Raw genomic sequence first — 10089 nt, forward strand, 5'->3', positions numbered from 1 at the left:
TGGTGTAACTAGAAGCAATGTTATTTTGGAGCAGATAGCCGCGCACCTCCTGAGACAAGAAGACCGCACCCCGGTCGGTATGGACATAGGCCGGGTACCCGAACATTGAGAACAAGTTCTGTAAGCATCGCATCACCGTGGCAGCAGTCATGTCCGCACACGTATAAGCAAAGGGGAATCGCGAGTACTCATCGACGATAGTGAGCAGGTAGCGAGAGCTGCTCGACACCGGCAATGGGCCCTTGAAATCCATCGCCAAGCGTTCCCACGGCCGCGTAGCCTTAACCAGAGTCCCCTTGGGAGGGTTATAGAAACGCGGTTTGATTTCCGCGCAGATAGCGCAGTCGCGACAGATACGGCGGATATCGTCAATCGAGTATGGGAGAATTGCCACGCCGCACAAAATGAGCGAAACGCGTTACGCCAGGATGGCCCGCAGTGGCATGCAGCACACGTAGGCCCTCCAAAGAGGTGATACCCGCGCATGTAGCCGGTCGTGATAAGGCATCGGCGGCCTGGTTATCCTTCCCCGGGCGATATTTGATGGTGTAACAGAAGTCGGCGAGTTCGATACGCCAGCGAGTGATTTTCTCATTCTTAATGCGCTGGGCGTGTAAGGTGTCGTACATGAACGCAACGCTTTGCTGGTCCGTGATGATTTGGAAGCACCGCCCGAGTAAGTACGGGCGCCATCGCCGAATAGACTCGACGATCGCATACGCTTCCTTTTCGACGGACGAGTGTCTCCGCTCAGCGGTGGTAAGAGTCCGTGAAAAGAAAGCCACGGGACGCCCTCCTTGGGAGAGGGTCACCGCGATGGCCTGATCCGAGGCATCACTTTCGAGGACGAAAGATCCGCTCTCGTCGATCGTCGCCACGGCGGCTCGGGCGATGTCGGCCTTAAGGCCTTCAAAGGCCGCCAATGCGGCCGGACTCAGTGAGAAGGTGTCGCAGGCCACGAGGGGGCGAAGTTTCGCGGAGAAATTTTGCACCCATTTGGAGTAATGGGCGAATAGCCCGAGGGCGCGCTTCAGGGACGCCCGATCACAGGGAGGGGCCATGTCGAGCAAAGGTCGCAGACGCTTCTTATCCGGAGCGACAGAGCCATGGGTCACGGTGTACCCCAGAAGATCTATCGTGCGTAGGGAGTATTGGCACTTATCCTCGTTCATAGTTAAGTGATACCTCTGCGCGACCTCAAGGAAGCGCTTCAGATTAGCATCATGGTGCCCTTGGTCATATCCACAAACCGTAAGATTATCGAGGTAGACGAAAACATCGGTTAAGTGCTCCCGCGCAATGAGGTCATCCATGGCCCTCTGGAAACAAGCGACCCCGTTCGTTACCCCAAAAGGCAATCGAGTAAATTGGTACAACCGCTGCCCCGACTCAAAAGCGGTATAGATACGATCCGCCCTAGAGATAGGGATCTGGTGGTACGCACTACGGAGATCGAGAGTGCTATAGACCGAATACTGGGACACCTGTTGCACCAGCGCGTCCATCCCCGGAAGGGGGTAGGCATCCAGCTGTGTAAAGCGGTTAATCGTTTGGGAATAGTCGATTACCATGCATCTGCGGTGGGCCTCGCTGCGCACCACCAAGACCTGGGCACGCCACGGCGACCTGCTAGGTTCTATGATGCCGTCTTTCAAGAGCTGAGCCGTTTCGTCCGCAATGAATTGCATGTCTGCGCGAGAGTAGCGCCGTGATTTCACCGCGACAGGGGTACAGTCGGAGGTTAGATTGGGGAACAGCGAAAGCGGCTGGATGTCCATTTTCGCTAGGGCGCACACCGCAAGCGCGTCGTCCGCCCCCACAACAAGCGTGTCAGGCCCACCAAACTCCATTACCAGACGTCCATGCAGATTAAGAAAATCGTGTCCTAACAGAATATCAGCACATAAAGCGGGTAAAACCATAAGGTGTACATCAGGAAAAACCCGTCCCTTTAGCACGAGTTTCAATCGGCATTCCCCCTTCGTGCTGAGTCGAAGCCCCTGGGAAGCCATGAAGATCCGTCTCGTAGACCTCCAGATCTGCCATCCATGCCTGAGCACAAGTCGCTGGTCGATAAAACTATCCGTAGACCCTGTATCCACCAAGGCCCGAACACAATGGCCTTCGACCATGAGGGGAATAAGGGCTTGAGCCAGGCCGGACGAGCCTGCTGGGAGTGGGACTGAACCCCCCGAATGGGTCAGACAAGCCTCGCGGGTGGATCCTATGCCAGCAGCAGTTTTGCGGTCGTGGCCGGAGTATGCGTTGTCCATGGGGAATCCATTAATGCCATCAGAGGGCTTTCCCAAGCATTCCGGTGTTTCGCGATTCAAAATCTGACAATTTTGACGGGAAAAGGCCTCCGTAGTATTTGAAAACACCTTTTGACACTTTTGGCAGGAAAAGGCCTCCGTAGTATTCGAAATCGCCTTTTCCGGGGTGAGGGCCACCGTTAGCTCGTGGACGACACGAGGAGAACGTTCCGCTGGGGCTTGGCGAGGCTTCAAAGCCCCTTGCGTGGCCCGGAGTTTGGTCAAGGACACGTACTTCGTGCCCGATTGAGGATGAGACTGTGGTGGCTGTCCGGTGACGCCCGCCAAGGACGTCTGAGCGCCCAGGGGCCCGCAGAGAGGGGCCCTGCCCTTCGAAGCCGGGTAAGGCGCCGGGTTTCGGGCTCGGCTCGCAGGTTCCGCAATGAGCCCATTCAAGGTCGCCGCGACCGCGCGATTCAATGAGCCGCGAGCCGCGTGCCATTTTCCTGCACACTTTCGCGTAATGTCCCTTTTGCGAGCACAAATGGCATATAGCATCTCGTGCCGGACACACGGGCCGGGCATGACGTGGCCCCCCATAGAAAAAGCATGCGGCCCCACATAAGGCCTTGGGTTTGGCCGTAGCAGCAGCCGTCAGGACTGGGTCTTCCTCCGGAGCATCCCGGAGTTCCGCGAGCAGGTCCGCGTCCTCGGCGGTAGCACTCTCCGGCCGGGCGTGTAGTGTAGTTCCCGCCAAGAGGCGCGTGCGATCATAGGTGTTCGATTGCATCCGCGCTTCGGTGTATACTTTCCCTTGCTCGAGTGCCGTAGCGAAGGTCAGGTCGGTCTTCTCTAGGAGCTTGAGCCTTAGTTCCTGGGAGGAGACCCCTGCAATAAAGGCATCTAAAAGAAGATCATCCTGAGACTGCGCGGGAGTCCGTGGCTCCTTGATGCTGTCCAGCCAGAGCTGCCGGAGCTCCTGGGCGTAGTGGTCCATCGCCTCGTTGGGTTGCTGATGTCGCGTTAGCAGCAAATATCGTGCATACACCGGGCTTTTTTCCTTTATGTACAGCCGTTTGAGCTGCGCGATCGAGAGGTCGTACGTCGCGAATTGAGCGATGGAATTGTACACCTTGTGGTCGATTTTTGAATGAAGCGTTGCTAGCTTTGCGGCAGCCGTCGGCGCGGTCTCAGGCTCCTCGAAATGATTCTCCAATGTTCTGAGCCAGTGCTTCAGTTGCAAGCCATGTCGATTTCACTACACACACTCCAACCTGTATAAAACACACACACGGACACACTCCAACCTGTATAAAACACACACACTCCAACCTGTATAAAACACACATACACACACACACACTCCAACCTGTATAAAACACACACACACACACACAGTTTTTTTTCCAACCATAAAAGTGTCTCATGCCAATTGCATGCAGCACGCCATGTTTGTTTCCCACCAATCATCACTTGTCCTGTGCGTGCGCGTTGACCCTTCTGGTAATGGCTGCGCCACGAGTGCCCGTGACGTGTTCACGTGTTTTATTCTTACGGTCCGAGCATGCAGTTCAAGTGTGCACACATGTACGCAAACGACGACCCTTTTCATCCGATTATAAAGTGTTTACATGATCCATTTTCAGCACAAACGAGTCTGCAGAGCCACACAGAAGCCACGTGTGGAGGACGCGACACAAAAACCGAGCAAATGCGGAACAGATTTACATCATGAGCGACGTTCATGTTGCTGATGATAAATCGGTGTAAACAAAGCTGCGCAAACCTCCGCCGTCCGTGCACACGACCCAAGACATATTGACTTTATTCCTACCGTCACTTTTGCCCAATTCCACATTCAAGTAGATCCACCCATTGCACATTCGCCATTTATAAAACGGCCCTTGGGGGATTTTAAACCACAATTTGTCTTCGACCGGCCCAATCATCACGTTTGTTCTCTGAGAGTTAGTGATGCACGGACATTAGTCCGGACTGCGTGGCAAAACAGGAGAACAATGGCGACCAACTGTGTATGTAGTTTAACGTGGGTCACGAGCATCCTGTATCTTCATAATACAGTCAGAACGTGGGTCACCACCTTCACAGGGTGGGATACCATAGCCGGGATGCACTAACCGCTCACAACACCTGGAAATGCCCGTTTGTGGGTCCAGTGGTCCAAGGAGCACAGGGAATGGACTGCCGAGCAGGAATGTGATGTGGTCTGATGAGTCATCCTTCACCATGTTCTCGACAATGGACGTGTGCACTCGTGGTGACAGCTCAGGGAGCTCTGCAGCACCAAGTGCCTGGTTCCAACAGTGAAAGGGTCTGGTGGTTTCATAACGGTGTGGGGCATGTTTCCCTGGCATGGCCTGGGTCCACTCATTCCATTAGAAGGCAGGCTTGATGCAGCGTCCTACGTTACCATCCTGAGCGATCATTTGCATCCCACGATGCAGCATTTCTTCCCTGCTGGGAGGAGTGTTTTTCAGGATGACAAAGCTCCAGTCCACAGGTCAAGTCTTATCACCGGGTGGTTTGAGGAGCTCGAGTACAAAGTTACCCATTTTCCATGGCCCTCCCAATCGTTGGACCTCAATCCCATAGAGCAATTGTGGGACTGTCTGGATAGGAGCCTCAGACAGCGGTTTCCACCTCCATCAAGCCCACGTGTATTGGAGGGCTTCCTTGTGTAAACAAGGTGCCACATTCCTGCAGAGCAGTTTGAGACACTTGTTTACTTCATGCCACATCGTATCCATGCCGTCCTTGATGCACATGGTGGCCCAACGCCTTCCTACGTGACATTTTGTTAGTGTTTCCATTTTTTGTCCACTACCTGTATTTCAAGGTGCAATGGACTGGAAATGACTGATTTGCTGATTGTCAGGACTTTGATGGGATGGAAACATTTATGTATTTTAATACCTTGAATATCATCATTGTCATCATTCTGTCTGCAGTCCACTGCAAGATGTAGGCCTCCTTCAACTAAGTTGGGGTCATTAGCACATTCACCAAGTGTTGTGTGGAGAGGGAGTTTGGATAGGGATTTGTAATTCATTCAGGGGGTTGGCGAGACCTTCTTTGACCTGCTGGGAAAGCAATGGCAAACCACTGAGTGCAATTCTTACCATGATGCTGCTTTGGCAGCGCTGAATCTGCATTTGAGCGGAGCACCATAGTTAGTAATAACGGTACTGTATCAATTTTAAAGCTGGACTATTCACAAAGATATTATGATATGGCATTAGAAAGGTATTTATTAATCAGAGGTGGTACTTGAGTGAGACTGGAGATAACTCTCAAATGCAGACATGGAAAAGGAAAGGAAAACAAATGAGAAGATATAGTTGATCTAATGAAATGTTTCAGTTCCATGAGTCTTTTTGATATCCACATCAAGGCTTCAGCACACAGATTCCTTGTTTCTTCACCCTTACATCGAAAGAGAATCGTTTCTATGAGTTGAAATGCCATTGCTAAAACCACAGCTTGATAATAACGACCAGGAAAAAAGGCCTGGCCATTAAATATAAAAAGAGTTGGCTTTTAATTAAGCAGGGTCACTACGAGAGGAAGCCAGGAAATCTACCTACAGGAAATCTGCATCACATCTACCTACAATTGTGAGCAGTGTGCATCACATCTACCTACAATTGTGAGCGGTCTGCATCACATCTACCTACAATTGTGAGCGGTCTGCATCACATCTACCTACAATTGTGAGTGGTCTGCATCACATCTACCTACAATTGTGAGCGGTGTGCATCACATCTACCTACAATTGTAAGCGGTGTGCATCACATCTACCTACAATTGTGAGCGGACTGCATCACATCTACCTACAATTGTGAGCGGTCTGCATCACATCTACCTACAATTGTGAGCGGTGTGCATCACATCTACCTACAATTGTAAGCGGTCTGCATCACATCTACCTACAATTGTGAGCGGTCTGCATCACATCTACCCACATTTGTGAGCGGTCTGCATCACATCTACCTACAATTGTGAGCAGTGTGCATCACATCTACCTACAATTGTGAGCGGTCTGCATCACATCTACCGACAATTGTGAGCGGTCTGCATCACATCTACTGTTACGTGGTCCCCTCGGTGACTACCTGGTCTCGGTGACCCCCGGACCGTGAGAGGACCTTCGCCAGCAAGTAGTATTATATATATGCGCTTTCGCAACGCAATCCCTATGAATTCCACCCAAGAGAAACTGATGTGCAATGATATATTTCCAGGGTAAGGATATCATACGATTTCAATGATACAATCACGGATATTCCCCGAGCAATCAACAACAAACAACCATCAACAATTCCCAATCCACAATCAATTCCCTATATGATTAAGATGGCCATCTTATACATGTGTGTCCACTTCTGTATTCACGACCCCCTTTTGGTCTCTGCCCCTCACAATGTCTCTGGGCCCCTCCCGACCGAGATGCTGGTCGGCGTCGCCGCACTCGGGCGGTTGAACGAACCCCGGGTGGACGTGTTTCCACCGGGCAGGTATCGTACCAGGCACCGCGGCTGCAGCCCCTCGTGGCCACGCGAAGCGGGCACGGCAAAGCAAGCCAAAAGCCCCACGCCGCTTGCAAGGCGTGTTAGGCCCCAACGTGCGACCCGTACGCGTCTGTTTAGACGGTGCCGCGAACGGTGCCTGACGCGGGGTCGATGCACGGCCCCACGTCAACTTGACATCTCCACCGGGTAGGTACACGTCCCGGTAACTCCTCTCGCCAGACGGGCTTTGGAACGCCACTTTTCCACGCAGCGCAAGGTCGATCACACCTTTCGTCGGAGCGGGGCGAGGAAGAATAATACTCGTCGCTTTTCTTCCTCGTGTCTTTTTCTCTTCCGTTTCCGGTCACTTCCGTTTCCGGACACTTTTTCAGAAGGGCTCCTGACCCTCCAACCACAACAACCCTTAATCTACTACACAGGATAAGCAAAGACCTGAATGGTAATTCACATACATTCACCTAAATATGTAACACTCCCCCCCTTCAAGAAAGAAAGTTTGAACCCCGCGAAAACTTTCTTTGCCGGCCAATTTGGAGAAACAAACCAGATAACTCAACCCCCCCACATTAATCAGTTCCCCCCGGGCACAGTTATCACTTAAATATAAAGCAACCAAAATTTCACCACAACCCCTCCAGATTACTCACTCTGGACTAAGCACCAGCAACGACATTGTCCCTGCCAAATCAAACTCCATCTCATGACCCTCTGACTTTGACCGTCAGTTTCTTGTGAATGAAGGTTAAGGGGTTGATCAAAGATCCAAAGTTAAGCCACTCGATAGCACTTTTTCCGGGAGGCCAAGCCGAGTATTCACTACATGGATGCCTTTAGGAACGTGGAGTTCACGGTTAGTCCGTGCAGGAAAGTTCTCTACATGGGCGCCTTGAGGAACGTGGAGTTCACGGTTAGTCCGTGCATGAAAGTTCACTACATGGACGCCTTTAGGAACGGCGTTCACGGTTAATCCGTGTAGGAATCTTGGCTCGGCGGCTCCGCCGCATTCAGTGCTTCAACTTCTCAGAACTTCCCTAATAATTAGGGTGGGACCACTTGTCCCTGTAGTCCCATGAATAGCGGTCTCCTTCTCGGCCACTACTTTGCCAATCCTTCCTTCGGGAGCGGCCGTAACTCAGGGAGCCTCCATAATAATATTGATTGCGGCCACCACCAAAACTACCGCCCAGTTGTCCTCTCCTGTAGACCTCTCGACGCCTACGAAATGCCTTCCCTACTGTTATGGTCCGACCCTCCAAATCCTTGCCATTCCAATTCTTCTCTGCCTCTCTGGCGTCTTTTGTGCTGGCAAACGTGACAAAGCCGAACCCTCTTGACTGTTGCGTTTCCCAGTCTCTTACCAACCGCACTTCCACCAGCGGCCCATATCTGTTGAAGACAGAGGTCAGAACTTCTTCCTCTGTTTTGAAGTTCAGTCCCCCTACAAATAACTTGGCACTTTTGTCGCCATCCCGAGCTGGTGTGGTGTTATTTTCCCTGCTGGGCTCTTTACCAACCCTCAGGTTACCATAAACTTGACCCCCCGGCCAAATCATTCCCGATAACCACAGATACACCCTCTACAGGAAGCGTGGCTTGTAAACCGACGGTGACCGGTCCTGACACCAAATCGGACTCCAAATGGATGACATGAAGGGGAGCACTAACACCGCCCCCGATCCCCTGTAAACGAACACTATCCCCCGTTGCCGTCTCCTCGGACCATGGCAAAATGCCTTCAAGCATTAAAGATTGATGTGCCCCTGTGTCCCTCAATATCCTAACCGGTTTCCGGTTAGTCGAGGCTCCATCCCGTGACACAAACCCCTCTGAAATAAATGGTTGGTAACCCTTTCACAATGGCCATTGCATTTGGAGTCGTAATAGTCGGACTCCGCTCTGGGTCTTCCCTTTTCATGCGGTAACAACTGGACATCAAGTGTCCAGGCTTCTTGCAAAAAGCGCAAGTAGGCCCGGAGGAAAAACTCGTGGTCTGCCTCGGGCCCCCCGAACTATAAGTTTGTCTTGGGCCCGCATCCCTCTGATTTCGAACAGGTGGGGTATCATAGTTGTCCCCATAATCATCTCGAGGCCGCCGCCATGTAAGGTCGTTCTCCGCACCGGGTGTTCCATAACTCCCCTGCTGAAGTCTAGGCGAGGAGTTAGGTTTGTGGACCCCTATTCGGTGGGTTAAGGCATAATCATCTGCCATGGTGGCTGCGTCCCACAACTTTGGTACTTTCTTTTCCTGCAGGTACACTTTGATGTCCTCGTGGACACACTGCTGGAATTCCTCCACCAGGATCAAGTCACGCAATGTTTCGAAGTCTTTCCCGACTCCTTTTGACTCACACCACCGATCAAACATGTTTTCTTTCACTCTGGCAAACTCCACATGGGTCTCACTCTCCCTCTTCCTGGCATTCCTGAATTTTTGCCTGTAAGCTTCCGGAACCAACTCATAGGCCTTGAGGATGTGCTTCTTCAGTACCTCATAATCTGCACATTGGTCCATTGGTAGCGCCGAATAAATCTCTTGAGCTTTTCCCACCAGCACACTTTGCACTAGTATGGTCCAGGCCTCCTCCGGCCAGTTTAATTGTCGAGCCACTTTCTCAAAGTGTGGAAAAAATTTCGCGACTTCCTTTTCACTGAACGGTGGAACCAGCCTCACATGTCTGCCCACATCCCAGGTTTTCTGGTTAGGTGTTGACCCCGTCAGCAAGGGTGGTGCCTCTCCCCGTTCTCTCATTAACTCCAGCTCCTTGAATTTAATTTCCTGCCGAAGCTCCATGTCACGTTCCTTTAATTCCCTTTCTGCTTTTCTCTCCTCTGCTTCGAGTTCCCTTGCAGCTCTCCTCTCCTCTGCTTGTTTCTCTTCTCTCCTCTCTTCTGACCTTTCCTGGAGTTCTCGTTCCACTCTCCTTTCCTCTGCTTGTTTCTCTTCTCTCCTCTCTTCTGCTTTCCTTTCCTCTTCTGATCTTTCCTTTTCTGCTTTCCTTTCTTCTTCTGCTCTTTCCTTTTTTCTTCTGCTCTTTCCTTTTCTGCTTTCCTTTCTTCTTCTTTAATCCGTTCCTGGCTCCGTAATTGCAACTCCAGTTTCCGGAGCTCAACATCTTCTGGTTCTTCGGGTAGCCACTCCCAGGCTAACTCGTCCCATGTTCCTAATCCCACCATAGATTGTATCACCGTGGCCTGCAACTCTGCCTTCCTCAAATTAGTTCGGACCTCCAAGTTAAAATGTTTGGCCAATTTCAAGAGGTCCGACTTTAGTAACGCTCGGAACTGTG

The sequence above is a fragment of the Myxine glutinosa genome, chromosome 12 (assembly GCF_964187855.1).
Source record: "Myxine glutinosa chromosome 12, kmMyxGlut1.1, whole genome shotgun sequence".
Taxonomy (NCBI): Eukaryota; Metazoa; Chordata; class Myxini; order Myxiniformes; family Myxinidae; genus Myxine; species Myxine glutinosa.